This window comes from Canis lupus, chromosome 4 (genome assembly GCF_011100685.1).
Source record: "Canis lupus familiaris isolate Mischka breed German Shepherd chromosome 4, alternate assembly UU_Cfam_GSD_1.0, whole genome shotgun sequence".
Lineage (NCBI taxonomy): Eukaryota > Metazoa > Chordata > Mammalia > Carnivora > Canidae > Canis > Canis lupus.
Genome location: NC_049225.1, coordinates 68,784,909 through 68,801,273, shown reverse-complemented (window position 1 = coordinate 68,801,273; position 16,365 = coordinate 68,784,909). Strand labels below are relative to the sequence as shown.

At 37.1% G+C, this 16,365-nt stretch overlaps 1 long non-coding RNA gene across 1 annotated transcript; it reads right to left on the bottom strand.

Annotated features, from left to right (window-relative positions):
- Nucleotides 1-6,055: 6,055 nt before the first annotated feature.
- Nucleotides 6,056-15,200, bottom strand: LOC111095728. Its single transcript, XR_005357644.1, has 2 exons — nt 15,128-15,200; nt 6,056-8,034 (listed from the first exon to the last, which is right to left on the bottom strand). It is a non-coding gene; the product is annotated as an uncharacterized LOC111095728 (long non-coding RNA).
- Between the last annotated feature and the right edge of the window lie 1,165 nt (nt 15,201-16,365).

The following is a 16,365-nucleotide window of genomic DNA, read 5'->3' as shown; positions in this document are numbered from 1 at the left end:
AACACTGAATGTTTTATTTTAGAGAATCAGCAATCAAGTGTAAGCAGTGTTAATGTGGTACCAAGGGGAGAATGGGGGACCTATTAATTTCTTGTAACAGGAATACTCTGAATCATACTTTATCACCACCAAACCTGACTCTTTTTCGTAGACAATGTGCAATGGATCTGACCCAGGCTTGTGGTTCTTTCTCCCTGTTCCCCATAACTTAACTGAAACCCTTTACTCTGAAACCCTCAAACACAGAATTTCTCCACCTCAGCACTGTTGATATCTTGTACCTGATAATTCTGTTTTGTGTATAAATGTGAGAGGAGGAGGTGTCTTGTGTACTGTAAGATATTTAGCCATATTTCTGGTCTCTACCTACTAGATGTCTGCAATACCTCCCCAGTCATGACAGTTAAAAATGTCTCCAGACATTTTTTTTAAAGATTTTATTTATTTGTGAGAGTGAAAAAGAGAGAGAACATGAGCAGGGAGGAAAGCAGAGGAAGAGAGACAAGCAGACTCCATGTTTAGCACAGAGCTTCATGCAGAGCTTGATGTCATGACTGAGATCATGACCTGAGCCAAAATTAAGAGTCAGATGCTGAACCAACTGAACCACCTAGACGCCCCTGTCTCCAGACATTTCTAAGTGTCCCCTGGAATGGAAGCAGTAAATCATCCTTGGTTAAGAACCACTCCATTAACATTATGGGGGAAAAGAGATTCCAGAATTCCCTATGGCAAGTCACATGATAATTTTCAACCAACTCCAGATCATTAGCACGGTCAAGATGGTAACTATCTCAATTACTAAGGAGTATCTATTGTTTCTTCATGCTAGTAACGGAACTACCAGCAAGACCAAATTCTTCGGCATAAGAGATTTGTGGATATAACACTATTAAAATCCTGTTCCCTAGCAGTCACATTAGAGATAAATATGCCATTTTCATGATCTGGAGTAAACTGTCCAAGGTCATGAAATATCCTGTGGTTCTCCCAAGGAAACCAAGGCAGGGCAAATCAAGACCTCATAACCTTCATTTCTCATTGCCTAGTTAACCACAACAAAAGCATAGCACTATTCATAAAGACAAGAAGCAATAATAGTTCAGACTTCAATTATGTCTCCTGTATGTATGTGTCAGGAAGCAGCAAAATGGGCTTCCTATAAATCTGTGAAGGATGTGGCCTGTAAATATTGCGATATTCAGAATTAGAAGAGGTTCATATGGCTAAATGATACTGTAAACGGACATGTGAAAAACATTTTATGCTTTAAATCAAGAAATAAATGTAAAAGAAATTGGCATTGATTCTAACCATCTCTCTCATACACACACACACACACACACACACACACACACACAGTTGTTGAAGGCATATATTAACCTAAGGTTTGGATTCTACTTTATTCAATAAAAAATATGTCCCTGGTCCCTAAATCACTGGTATTTGTTACCTACAAGTTATCCTTTTACTATTATTCATAAAACTGATTAAAAACACTTTGAAGACTAAAATACATAAATGCAAAATACATAAAACCTTTTCTAAAATTTCACTTCACTCTTTATGAAGTTCAAGACATTTCTCCAACGTAGAGGGATTCTCTTCTTACATGCCTATTGGAACTAAATTTTTATAATACTGTTCAAATAGCAGTTAGCACTTTTTCATATATCATCTCAAGTAATAATTACAAATACAATTGTCCTTATTTGACAATTGAGAAAACTGAAACTGAAGTTTTCTTTAAGATCACCTGGGGAGGGATCCCTGGGTGGCGCAGCAGTTTAGCGCCTGCCTTTGGCCCAGGGCGCGATCCTGGAGACCTGGGATCGAGTCCCACATCGGGCTCCCAGTGCATGGAGCCTGCTTCTCCCTCTGCCTATGTCTCTGCCTCTCTCTCTCTCTCTCTCTCTCTCTGTGACTATCATAAATAAATAAAAATTTAAAAAAAAACAAGATCATCTGGGGAGGGAAGGAATCTGGAAGATTAAATACTGCTCCTCGGGTTTTCACCAAACACAGCTTAACCACTTGCATTTGTTGGAATATACAAGAGACATACTCGCTGTTAAAATGCTATAAATTTAGATGTTTGTATCTGAATGGTGGATGATAAAATGTTTAAAGGAGAAATGGTGACAAACTGCAATATGGCATTCTAGACTGGCTCTTTGAGAAGGCAAAATACTTGGTGGATCATAGTCTTTAAGTAAAGCAGTGTTAGTGGGTAGGTATAATTGTAAGTGGATACAGACTCTAGGCATATCACACATGTGTGTTCCTCTCCTTTCTCCATGAATTTACTCAAGTTAAATCACAGTAACATGAACACCAAGGGTAGCCCCACAGTTAAAGGAAAAATCATAAAGAGACGAGAGAATGTGTGTTAAGTGACCAGAGAAGAAAGCAGTCTCCATTATCATATCTTGGAGATAACAAGAGGGTGTGTAGGTAATTGATACCTGTCACCTCTAGGTCTTTTTTTAGTGCTAACTTTAGTGCTAACCTTCTCTTTTCTCTCAAGCCAATTGCCTTTTCAGGTCATGGTCTTTTTAACTGAAAGCGTGGGCCAGTCTCCCACACATCACCCTAGCCTCCTCCAAACCACCGGGTCTATGGTAAATGTTCTTACCTTGGAATAGTACTGACAGAGGGAGTAAAAAATTAAAAATCACTTCCTAGTTTAGTGCTTAGAGGAGAATAAGCAATAAGAGTTTCATGGTGTCATACTCCCTCTTAGGAACTAATTTACTCTAAGATATGTTTTCATGTTCAATGGCTTATAGGAAAATTGAGGGTCATAATATAAACCAGCCTCCCTAAGGTGATGTGAATAGCTCATAACAAAATAGTTTTGAGTCAGTCAATGTTCAGCACATAGTCATAAAGAATAGGGCCCAGGTGATGGGCACCGTATAAACCTGAAACAGAACAGATTTCGGAATTAAAGCATTCAGAGCTTGTCAGCTGCTCCCCATGTATTAATGTGTGGTCCTGCCAAACAGTGTTGTCCATCCTTGTTGTCCTTTTGCAGTCGCTATGCACCAATTATCTCTGCACATTTATCCTCATTATCTCTAATCATAATAATGAGAATCTAAATTTTTGTGGAAAGTTAAGTCGCTTTCTGATACTGAGGGGAATATTAACTCTTTCAAGTCTTTAGGATGTCATTAAAGGCATAGCAACAATAGCATGCTGAAGGACACCTGATTGTCCAGAAAAAAATTAACTTACCTCTTTCAGTGTTTAGCAGAAAATCATGAGCTCAGTGATGGTAACAACATAAAATAGTGATAATAAATAGTGAGCCTAATCTGTGTGAGTTACATTGAAAAACAGTCTTGGGGTGTATAGCTGGCTCATTTGGTAGGACATGCAATTCTTGATCTCAGTGTTGTGAGTTCCAGTCCCATGCTGGGTATAGAGATTACTTAAAAAATAAAAATAAATAGTCTTGTCATTTTGGGGCCTCTCCCTGGGTGCAGCTAAGATCTTAATTTTTCCTAAAGAGTTTTTCCAGTCAACCTGGAATTCCGGTTCTTTTGTACTTAGTTTGATGGCTCTTGCTAAGTAATAAAGGCACAGGCATTGTGAGTCAGAGTCTCTTGAGCCTGGTAACTCCACCAAACACATTTTAAAAAACTCCAAGGCCTTCAAGAAGCCTGCCATGAGAAGTAAATTCTCGAGAATTTACAGATTATTTAAAGACTATAGAAAGGTGTTATACTAGGAACCAGCTTCTCAGTGAAAAGTTATTAAACAGATAGTCAAAACAATACCACTGTCTTTCCAACAGGATTCTTGCCTTTTCTAACCTGTCTAACTTCTTTCTCAGTACTACAGGAATTCCAGTGTCTACATAAACCCACTTGTATCATGGAATATTTGTGTTCAGAACATATTCATTATGCCCAATCCTTTCAACATAGCGGATGGCATTTGAATTTGTCTAGAAGACCCCATTAGAGACTATGTATTTGCTCAGGAAAGTGATTTTGATTTAGATTCTGATATTTGATTTAGACTCTGATATTTTGGCATATATACCATCACTACACCGTTTGAATATTTATCAGTGAACCATCCCTACTCCTGTTCTGAAAGGGGACATGTGCTCATTTTCTTCCAAACCTGATGCTTATGTTCCAGCTAATAAAACACAAACAACAGAATGAAGATTTTCAAGTTTTTAATTCAGTTTCTGACCATACTTTCAATATAAAGGATTATGTTCTCATTGTTGGATAAATATAACGCAAGACTTTCTTCAACACAAATAGCGTCCTTCTCATGTAGGTTAGTGGATTTTTTCATGCTATTAGTGCAGTTTAAACCTGTATTTCTTCTGGGACTACCTCACATTTCAAATCAAGACACTTACCTATCATATGTACATAGAATAATTTCCATAGCAACTCTCCTTCTCTTTAAATTTTTAGTATTACCATTTTTAAGTACTAATTATCTAGTTGTTTGGTTGCAAAAGTACAGGCCAAAAAAATGGAATTCATTAAAAATGTGCAAAACATTGTGGTCTGATGTCTTTGGAAATAAAAGAATATTCAATAAAAGCCCAGTTTTTCATCATCATGTGGGTTTGTGCTATTCTTTTTCACAGCTTTAACCTCTGTCCTCTTGCCAAACAAAACAAAACAAAACAAAACAAAACAAAACAAACAAAACAGGACCCAGACGTAACAAATACTTTAAAAGCTGAGCCTATCATTGAGGTAGATAGTTTCCATTCCTTTTATCTTACCTTATTGTAGCAGCTGAAATGGGGCTCTAGAGAGCTTTCCTGAAACTGCTTCTTAATAGATTCTAAGAGAGTCTCAGGTTATTTGAAGAACCCTTGACAGACACTGATGAAGGAAAAACACTCCATGAAACATACCATATGCTACAAATCTAGAGAGAGTCACGTGAGCAATTACAATTCTATTTCAAAGTTTGTTGGTGTGGAAACCTCCAGAAGAGTTGTACCTCCAAATAACTCCCTTTCTTCCACCTCTGCTCCCATCCACAGCCCCTCTCCCACCCAAACCATCAGGGAACAAGCTCTCCTGAAGCTTTCTTCCTGGGTGCCCTGGTGCTACACTTGTGCCTGCCTCCACTGGTCATCACTGAAAGTTCTTTATGCAACATGGCTGTGTTTCCCAGAAGCTTCCAAAAAATGGATTGGATGATTCTGGAATTCTTAAACCTTTTTTGCCAAAAACTTTTTAAGATGAATTAATTAATTTGTCAAATCCTTCCACTCATGTATCATGAGATTCAGACAGCAACAGATTCCTGAAGAATAAAGCATCATTTCCCAGTAGTGCTAAACATCTTCTTTTTTGCTCTTCTTTCTGTTCCAATTCATGATTCTGAAAATATTCATGTGTTGGTGCAATATTCACAAGAGTTGCACTCAGCAGAGGAATACTTTGCAATATTAAACAATTCCTTTCTTAAGTCTGTACATTTGGGTATAACACCAAGAAGCAGGATACCATTTCTTTACATTGGCAACTAGCTGGAAGATGAATAATATAATTGCAAACATTTTTATAGGAATACTTAGTAAAATTGGGCAGCTCCCGTGGAGCAGCTGTTCAGCGCCGCCTGCAGCCTGGGGTGTGATCCTGGAGACCCGGGATCGAGTCCCACGTCGGGCTCCCTGCATGGAGTCTGCTTCTCCCCCTGCCTGTGTCTCTGCCTCTCACTCTCTCTCTCTCTCTCTCTCTCTCTCGCTCTCTGACTCTATGAATAAATAACAAAAACTTAAAAAAATGAATATTTAGTAAAATTGAATATTTAAAATATTTTACAATTTCAGCTTCATTTATTTTTATTTAGAGGTGTGATATTTATTAGTTACAGTATATATTTTTGCCTTTAAATTTAATTGATAACTATGAATGTTAAGTTTCATAAAGCTGTATAAAAACAATAGCTTTATACAAATGCTCTATTTATCATTTTGAAGGCTGTAGGGGATGAAAACTTTTCTTTTTCTCCTTCCTAGGCTCTTTGGCTGGTCTAAATTAAATTAACATAAGACAGATTAACAGGAGAAAAATAAATTTAATTTCATACATTTGGGAGCTCATAAAAATATGACATTCAAGGAAGGGACCAAAGCAGGCAGCTTTTATTAAGCCTTTTAGACAAAGAAATAATTTATGAAGAATTGACAAAACAAGGAAAGTTTGTTTATTCAGTCTTCTTGGCCCTGAATTCCTTCACTCTGGTGATGAGTATGCCTTTTGTCCTCCAGGTTCAGGTAGAGTACCCTTCAACATGGGAAATTTATTTCCTGCTTTCAGGAGGACCAAGGAGGGTCAGAGTGTCCTTATTGCACTGGCTCTTTCTTAAGTAACTTTAATTCAAAATCATCAGTATTACCAAGTGGCATATTTGGGGGTGCCTTGCCTTGAACCTTATCATGGTAAAATTTCAAGATAGGAAGATGTTTTATTTAACGGTTTGTCAACTGATTTTTAACTTACAAAATTTTACTTACAAATTCCCAGGCCACATAAATGTTAGGGGCAGGCCTGTTTGCCTTTAGTAAAAAATTTCCAATTTTGTGTTCAGTTTCACTTTACCTGAATGGCCTCTCACCAGGCTCCTCTCTGCATACTACTTTTCTGGAGTTTTCTTGAATTCTCAGAAAGATGTAATGATGGACCAAAGTAATGAAACTTCTTCAGGTTCCATGCTCTCCTCTTTCTTCTAGCACTCACCAATATATAAGGGCATGACCTCAAGGCTTAGGGGAATGTCAAATTCTCAACAGAAAGTTGGGGAACTATTCTCAAGTTTATCCCATAAAATGTGTCCAAATAAAAAGAGTTTCCTTATTCTTCTACATCTTATGACTTTATGACCCATTCCAAAGTCATAAAAGATTTATTCACATCAAGTATATAATGTATACTCTGTGAGTAAAGCAAAATTTTCTGATCAGTGAGTCATTCTCTCAAAAACAGAAAAGAAAAATTACTCATGTGGGCTACAATTATTTGGTGAAAGTTTCTGGAACATTACTTTTTAACACTCCTCATATTTTTAGATTTTTGCCGTATGTTCTAAATTTAAGAAGTTAAATACCATTTGAACTTTATTTGAAATAAACTACTCTTATTTCATCATTTTAGGAATGCCCAGGATCTAGCTAATGGGGAGGAGGATATTTCCCCAATCTATTCTCTAAAGTCTGCAGGGATCTGTCTCTCAAGATGTAATACATGTGCTGCTATTAATAATAGTTTGTCGTGATTAGGGAAAAATTAGGTAGTCCTTGACTGTCAGGTTGTTATCCTAATGAAAAGCTGTCAAGATAATTTTATTTTACTCTGAAATGTCTCCATCAATTAACTTTAGCTGATTGCCAGAACATTAACCTTGGTTTGCCTTTCAGATCTGCTGTTCTCAGAATGCTGTGTAAATAAAATATGGTATCAAATACGTCACTGTTTAAAGTTGATTTGGTGGATTTTTTTCTATACTATTTAAATAAAATCTAATGTCCTAATAATGAAAGATGCATTGAGTATTTTCCTGGGATTGAAAAAGTATACCTGAAAGTGTCAAGTGAACTCTAAATCTTATGGCAGGTGCCGGTCTGATGCAGGTTTTTCAATGTCCATAGAACTACTCTATGATCACATGAAACTGTAAAATAATGATCCCATAAGTGACACCCATTATTACAATTAGTACCAGAAGTGACATCTATAAGATCTCCTTGACAATGTTGGCGATAGTAGACTCCCCAGGAAGGTTATATTCATGGTTCACATAAGAAAAGCGGGTCCAGATGACAGGAAAGAGCAAAATATATCAGTGTTTTAATGACCCCAACAGAACAGAGTTTAAACCAGTAATAATATCCTTTGAACCTCCATATCCACCTGTGTCTTTCCTCAGTCTTCTTCTATTGAAGCTCTGTTATCTCCAGAAAAAAATGAAGTGTTGGAACAGAGAATAATGATGATTCACAGATCTCTTGTCACAGAGCTGAGTTCTTAATTACTCTAGCTGCATTCGGGGAAAGCACATGGATACTGCATTACAAATAATATTGAACTTTTCAACAATTCACCAAAATTTTACATTAAGTAGTCTTTACATACTTCCTCCCGTACTTGACTGCAAGATCCTCAAGGACAGGAATAACATATAACACATAACTGCCTCCTTCAAATATCCAGCATGATAATACATGTTCAAATATTATTTATTGATTGAGAGAAAAAAATGAATGGACTTATGTTTCTGATAAAATGTTTGGTCAGGTATTCAACTGAAAACAACTACAAAGACTGAGGAAAATACTTGTTAAGCCTTAGTAATTGTACTGAAGATCTTGGAAGAATGTGGGGATACCTCAGGCCAAATTCTACCTGTAGGAGAAAACATAGATGTTTTACCTCCTAAGAGGAAATCGCTTTTACTCAGAGCATTTGCTGAACTTGGCACACTTGAATTTCAGTTTTCATGGCCACACTGGTACAGGAGCAGAAGTCACACCCAGACCCTGCTGTTTGGGGACTTTAACAGGAGACCTTCCCCTCCTAAAGCTCCATTCACAGTTTAAGTCTGAACCAGACACAAATTACCTCTTCTCCCAACATGAGGACACTTCAAGAAAGCTGCTTTGGTGCTGAACAAAGATGGGGAAAATGTCCCTAGAAAGTTATTTTTTAAAAAAAGTTGGTCTGGGGCACCTGGGTGGTGCAGCCAGTCAGTTTAGCATCTGACTCTTGGTTTTGGCTTAGGTTGTGATCGTAGGGTCATGAAATCAAATCCCCTGTCAGGCTCCTCACTTAGTGTGGAGACTCCACCCCCACTCAAAAAAAATAAATCTTTTTTAAAAAGGTTGGCCATTATGACAGTTTGCAAGCTAAATTTAAATTCACTAAGAAAGTGTAACAAGTGCATCACACAAGTGCAAGATATAGATGGTAGGAGAGGCTGTGTATGGTGGGAGAGAGGATATGTTGGGAACTCTGTACTTCTCATTCACTTGCTGTGAACTTTAAAATGCTATTAAAAAAATAAAGTCTGGGGCAGCCCCGGTGGCTCAGTGGTTTAGCGCTGCCTTCAGCCCAGGGCCTGATCCTGGAGACCCAGGATCAAGTCTCATGTTGGGTTCCCTGCATGGAGCCTGCTTCTCCCTCTGCCTGTGTTTCTGTCTCTCTCTCTCTCTCTCTCCCATAAATAAATAAATAAATAAATAAATAAATAAATAAATAAATAAATAAATATCTTTAAAAAAAAGTCTACTAATTAAAAAAAATAACTACAGAGTCTTCAAAAATCTGAAACTCAGTCTTCATTTTAAAAAGATTCCAGGGGTGCCAGGGTGGCTCAATTGGTTAAGCATCCAACTCTTGGTTTCAGCTCAGATCATGATCTCAGAGTCATGAGATTGAGCCCTGTAATAGGCTTTGCACTCAGTGCAGAGTTTTTTGGGGATTCTTTTCCTCTCCCTCTCCCTTCTCCTTTGCTCCTCCCCCTTCTCTCTCTTTCTCTCTCTCTAAATAAATAAATAAATAAATAAATAAATAAATAAAATCTTTAAAAAGTTTCCAGACTGTTAATGCTTCATCCTTCTCTCTTTGAGTCCTTCCTGAAAGAATGTACCAACACTCTAGGCCTTGAAAACTCCCACAAATATTTTTGTAATGGTCATGCACACAGTCAAAACCCAAAAATGCCCAAGGAAACAAGTCTTCATAGTAAAATCCAATGGAGCTCTTCAAAATTTCAAATGTTGAAATAGTAAGACACATGATTTCAAGTAAATCAAATACCTGTTTGAGAATAATTTCAGGAAATTTGAAGTACAAAATATGGTATAAGAAGGGCAACTGGGTTGCTCAATCAGTTATGTGTCTGCCTTCGGCTCAGTCATGATTGGAGGGTCCCAGGAATGAGCCCTACATTAGGCTCCCCACTCAACCAGGAGCTTGCTTCTCCCTCTTCTTCTGCCCCTTCCCCCCTCACTTGTGTGCTCTCTCTCTCTCTCTCAAATAAATAAGTAAAATCTTTAAAAAAAATAAAATGAAATATGGTGTAAGAGATTTGAAGGACAGTGAGATAGTACTTTCAGAAATGATATAGTAACTATAATAGACAACTTAATAAATGGATTTACTAGCATATTAGATACATCTAAACAAAGACACCATAAACTGGAAAACAGGCCAAACAAAACACTTCAAATGCAGCACAGATGCAGAGTCTGAACGAGCAGCTATGAGAAAGAGAAGATGAGTAAGAAGGCATAACATATATATAACTGGAGGTCGAAAGAGGAGGAGAAGAAAGAAACCTGTGCAATATCTGAAGAGATAATGGCTAGCATTTTCCATAACTGAAAAATGACACTGATTCATAGATATAGACATCTTAGGGAATCCCAAGCAGCATAAATACAAAGAAATGCCTATCTAATCAAATCATACCAGATACCACTGAGAGATTTAAGGCAGTCAGAGAGAAAAAGGTGACTACCATCAAAGGAACATTTTGACTAACAGAGACCATGGAAGGTAAAAGAGAGGGAAATGGTATCTTCAATTTGCAGAGAAAATACTTGCCACCCAAGATAAGGGAGAAATAAATTCATTTTCAGAAAAAAGAAAACAATGTTTACCAATAGCAGACTCTTACAAAAAGGAAATTCTAAAGAAATAATCACATATCTATGATGCAAGAAGAATAAAAATCATAGAAACTGATATGTATAAGTACACATAAGTGAACATATTTAAGCATAGATAAGTGATAATAGAAATGTAAGCACATCCTGTTCACACTACATGGACATTTGACTTATTCTCACTACTTCCATTACCACCACCCTAAGCTAAACCAATATCATCTTTTGCTTGGATTGTTGCAATGCTATTTCTTTTTTTTTTTTTTTTTTAAGATTTATTTATTTATTCATTCAGAGAGAGCGAAGAGAGAGGCAGAGACACAGGCAGAGGGAGAAGCAGGCTCCCTGCAGGGAGCCCGATGCGGGACTCGATCCTGGGTCTCCAGAATCACACCCCAGGCTGCAGGTGGCGCTAAACCACTGCGCCACCGGGGCTGCCCTGCAATGCTATTTCTATAGTGTCTTTCTGCTTCTGCCCTTAGCCAGACTGATCAGTTTAAAATGTAAATCAGTTCTTAACACTTCTCTGCTCAAACTCTCCAATAGATCCCATATCAGTCTAATAAAACATTAAGTCCTTATAGACCTACAAGGTTCACATGATTAGGATCAGGCCCTACATAATTGAGCCCTCCATTTTGCTTCTGGATTTATTTCATAATGCTCTTTCTCATTATCTTTATTCCAGTGAAACTGAACTTCCACTATCCTTGCACACACCTAAGTTACTACTCTCTCAGAGTCTTGAAAAGTCCTGCTCCCTCTGCCTAGAATGCTCTTCCCTCAGAAAGACACAACTTTCTCCCTTACTTCCTATGGGTCATTACTCAAAAGTGACCTTTTCGATGAGACCTGATGGGAAAAGGCATTCAGAGGGCATGAACTGCTAAGAGTATATTCCTCATGTTACTTGGGTGTTTGATTTATAATCTTTCTTTAAAGTTATTACATTTGGCTTATATACTCCTCTGTGTATTTCAGCACTTTAAAAATGAAAAAGAACACTGAATGAGTAAATGAAAGAATGAATGAACTGAATCAACTGCTGTTGATTGGAAATTGCCTTTTCCAGAAGAGCTCCTAACCTGGGTTTCCTATGACATTGCTGCTCACAGTTTGGGAAAGTTCATTGAACCAGACTCCTCCCATCCCTCTTGAAATTGATAGCAGTCTGATGCTTCTTAAAAGAACACAAAGTTGGCTGTTGTTTTTAAAACATAACAATAGCCATCCCTGGAAACTCATTCAATAGCATTTTTAAACAATCATTTGTTCCATTTTAAAAGCTTTTTATCTTCAAAGTCCTTGCTACAGCTTTGGATTTTGTTTGCTTTTTGTTCCTAAGCCAGGCAATCTGCATAACAACAGTATTTCATTTGAAACTTCCCTGCGGTAGTTAAAAACCAGCTGCCTGACCACTTATTTGTGACATGTTATTGGTACAGCTGAGGATTAGCCAGCTAAGGTGATAGTTTTAATTATTTAAGGTGTATTAACTCCTACTCCTTTTCAAGCTTATGGCAGGCATTGGAACTAAACATGTCTAAGGTCAAATTCTACCTTTGCTGTTTAATAACCAGCCTTCAGCAATTCCGTTAACTTTTCTGAGCCTCTGTCTCTTCAACTTTGTAGGGTTTACAAAAAAATATGAAATAAGACAGGTAATCTCTTACCAGCATCTGATGCATCATAGATATTCACTAAATGGAAATAATTATTACATCAGAGTACATTTGGCTGATCCAGAGGTGAAGAATATGAGAACAGGTGTAAGAGGAAGAGTCTAGGATGGAGAATAGAATCCATTTCTTTGAACAAATGTAGGTAGGATTTAGGTCATTAGTAGGTAACAGATTCATCTGTGATCACAGGTACACAGGAGCTAAGATAGGAATGCAATTTCCCAAGGGATCATTGAGCCAACAATCTTTCAAATGAGGTTCAGTGACTCCAGAAAATCTAGCAATATTCTAGAGCCCTCCTGGAGAAGTATATGTGCTGCCGAAGCTAGCACAACCCTCCTGGAGAAGTGAGTTGTGTTTTACCTCAGTTTGAACCTGTAGCTATGTCTGGCACCTGAGGCCTTAAAGATCCCCTACATCCCTCAGGAAGTCTCCATTGGCTCTGTCTTTAAACCTAGTTCTTTTTCTGACTCCAACAGCACTTCATGGTTAAAGTTTCCTGGGAAAATTCCTGATGCCATGGCTCTCTTTACAGTTAGAAGTTCCTCACTTTTTTTGGTCTTTTATTAATCCTTTATTCTGTTACATACCTGCCAAGTTACACATTGATACTGGCCTTACATCAATTTAACCTCAGAGCTAATCCAAATTTTTCCACAAGATAGTTTTTCTTTGATTTTAGTTGTTGCCTAGTTTTTTAAAAATCTAACTTTTACATTTCTCTAGAAGAAATAGGGCCATGAGCTATGCTTTATAATTTAGATAGCTGATTATATGTCCAATGATTTTTCATGTTATTACAACAACTTCCTTCCAAAAGTTCCCTTCCTTACTTCCCCATGCTCTGTGTCTATCCTTTCATCATGTAATACTTGCTCTGCTATTAGGAAGCAGTGGGCATATTGTGAGACGAGTGGTATGGATAAGGCAATATTTTCTCTCTTTCCCCAAATATTCTGCTTACCTAGAATAGGACCTAATACAAACTTAGTTCTGTTTGTGTAGAATCTAGCAGATTTTTTTTACAGGAGAAAGAGAAAATGGAATGATGTAAAAGTACTGAGAAGCAAAAGAATGCTTCTTCTCCAACAAAAAGAGTAAATGATTTATTTCTGGAATTGCCTAAACTGAAGTAACTAATATCAATTAGTTTTTTTTTCTCTATCCTACTACATACAAAAAAATTCCCATGCAGATCTGAAAGTGATTTTCTCTCCTGGCCCTTTCTATCCTCCCACTCCAATAGATTGCATTTTCCTTTCAACCTATGAGAGAGGCATTATGTATGCCCTTCATAGTGCTATAGGGGACTTATCTTAATTCTTATTGTATTTATTGTCATTTCCCTACTAGAACTTCAGTAGAACAGATTTATAAGTGAACACACAATTTGAGATGATACTATCATTCTAAACACAAGAAGATGTACTCCATAATGTTAGGCAAAAAAAATCACTTATTTATCTATGCCTTTAAGAAACTCATCATGTAAAAAAAAAAAAAAAAAAAAGAAACTCATCATGTTACTGGAATAAGAAATAAACACAATGAGGTTTTAGCAGAGGAAGAGATAACCACTTTCTGAAGAGACACCATTGAGCAAGACCTTGATGAATGGGTAGGATTTAAACATGTAGAAAAGCATTCCAGAAAGGTAAAGAGAGAAGAGAATGAGCAAAAGCTATTAAGTGGGAATGGATCGAGACCATATGAGTATCAATAAGGTGTTAATTGTTCTGCTATTTCAACAACCACTCACCAAGTTGTAACACAATACTTATTTCCCAAAGATTTATTTAAACATTTAAGACCATTATATCACATTAGGAAATTACCATGTAAGCTAAAATTATGAATGCCATTTCTATCAAGTACTAAAAAAAAATAAGACTTTACCATCATTTCAATACATTTCTTCTACTACCATTTATCATCTGAAGAAAGAGGCTATGACACAGCCTAATCACCTTGCAGAATATTTCTAATTATGTGAACACTCCAGTGACTGACAGTGCATGATCCAGCCTAGGGCAACATCAGATTCTGTACTGTGAGAGGCGAGAATGGATTTGGAAGGAATCTATATTGGTTGTTGAGAGTCTTGATATCTGAGATATAGTTTTCTTGGTCCAGTTGGACAGTTCCATGATACTAGAGACTATATCTCTCCTGTTCACTAAATATTTCCCAGTCTCTAGCATAATGTCTGTTATATTTGTTGATTACATAAATTGCTTACTGGCCAGGTGGTTTTTCGTAGTTTTGGTCTCTGTACTTATAAAGTGAGGAACTGAAGACAGAATCAGGTATGATCTTCTCTTAATGCCCTTTTTTTGATGGTACACTCTAAGGTAGAGTTCACAGACAGGCTTTGTTTGGTCTGCACAACGATCAAATGTTTTCATTAAATGCCAAAAATCTAGATTCACATATCAAATATACATGAAAAATCAAAGGAAATTACAATATTGTGCCAAGCAATTTGCTCGATGGATACCAATCAGGTTGTTTAAATTTAAACCTCTAAGGTACTATACTCCCCACCACTCCCTGTTACTGCTCATTTTATCCATTTCCTTTAACTTTCTGGTCCCTGTAGATATTTAACTTTGTGATACCCTCGTCTGTCATAAAATACTCTTCCCATTTAATACATGGGAATACAGACACACAAAAAGTTTGTATAACTATATATATTCAGGTCTCCATTAAGTATAAAAACCTGAAAATGGCAGTGAAATCTACTGCAACTTTCATCCAAGCCATTATATAATTCTCTTACCTTTGAGTTTTTCCTCATTGCCAAGACTTTGCTGTCTTTCATGTAAAAGCCTTCCCAAGATTCATTTGGAAAAGAAAAAAAAAAAAGTAAAACTGTATATAATTGTAAAGTAGTTTTTGTAGAAACTATAACAGCATCTATATTTTACAATTCTGTTTCTTTTTTTTTTTTTAAGATTTTTATTTATTCATGAGAGACAGAGAGAGAGAGAGAGGCATAGACACAGGCAGAGGGAGAAGCAGGCTCCATGCAGGGAGCCCGATGTGGGACTCCATCCCGGGACTCCAGGATCACGCCCTGGGCTGAAGGTGGCGCTAAACCACTGAGCCACCCGGGTTGCCCATATTTTACAATTCTGAATCCATGATATTTAAGATTAATTTTTCCATGAAGCATTAGCTACATTTATTCATGCTATCAAATTAATTTTTTTCTCTCTCTCTCTCTGACCCTAGATTTTTTTGTGTGTTGTTTGGAATGACCACTATTAAAGAGTCCAAGAGGCTTTCTGGGCCATTGTCAAAGGCATCTTTTATTGTCTATAGGGAGGCTGCTTTTAGAGGACAGTGGATGTCTGTGCTTTTAACAGAAAAGGGGAACAAACTTCCAAGATTTGGGCACGTGCTCATGGTCACAAAGCAGTTAAATGGCAAAACTAGAAACAGAACCTATATCCCTTAGCCTTTATTTGTACTCTTTCTTCATTACACCATGCTGACCATGCTTCCCCCACCTCCATTCTTTCCTTTTCAGTGCTGCAGGGAGAACCGTTACTTTCCAGAACAATAATGGTAATAAGTTTAATCAGGGCCCATTCTAGCAAGCACAGAGATGTCAACACACTTGTGGAATTTCACAGTTTGCATAGCTTTTTGCTTATTTCTCTAGAATCCTTCCTATCTAAAAATTGAACTGTCACTCCTTAAAAAAAAAACACTGGTTGAAAATGGAATTTCACTGGAAAATTCCAATGCTTTAATGTTGGCCATGGCTAAACTTTACTCTGTATTGGAGAATGGTTAAAGCATGAGAAGCTAATCATTGCTATCAGTCTATTAACCAATTAATTGATCACCAAATTATGGACTCTCATTGTGTGTGTATGGTGGGGGAGGGAGCATTATAGGGTCTCCAAAAGAAAAACAAAGCCTAGGGAACAATTATTTTCCAATCTGTGTGAGACTAATGGAAAATATGAGATTAATAAAGTGCTCTGAATTAAACTGAGCAGGCTGCTT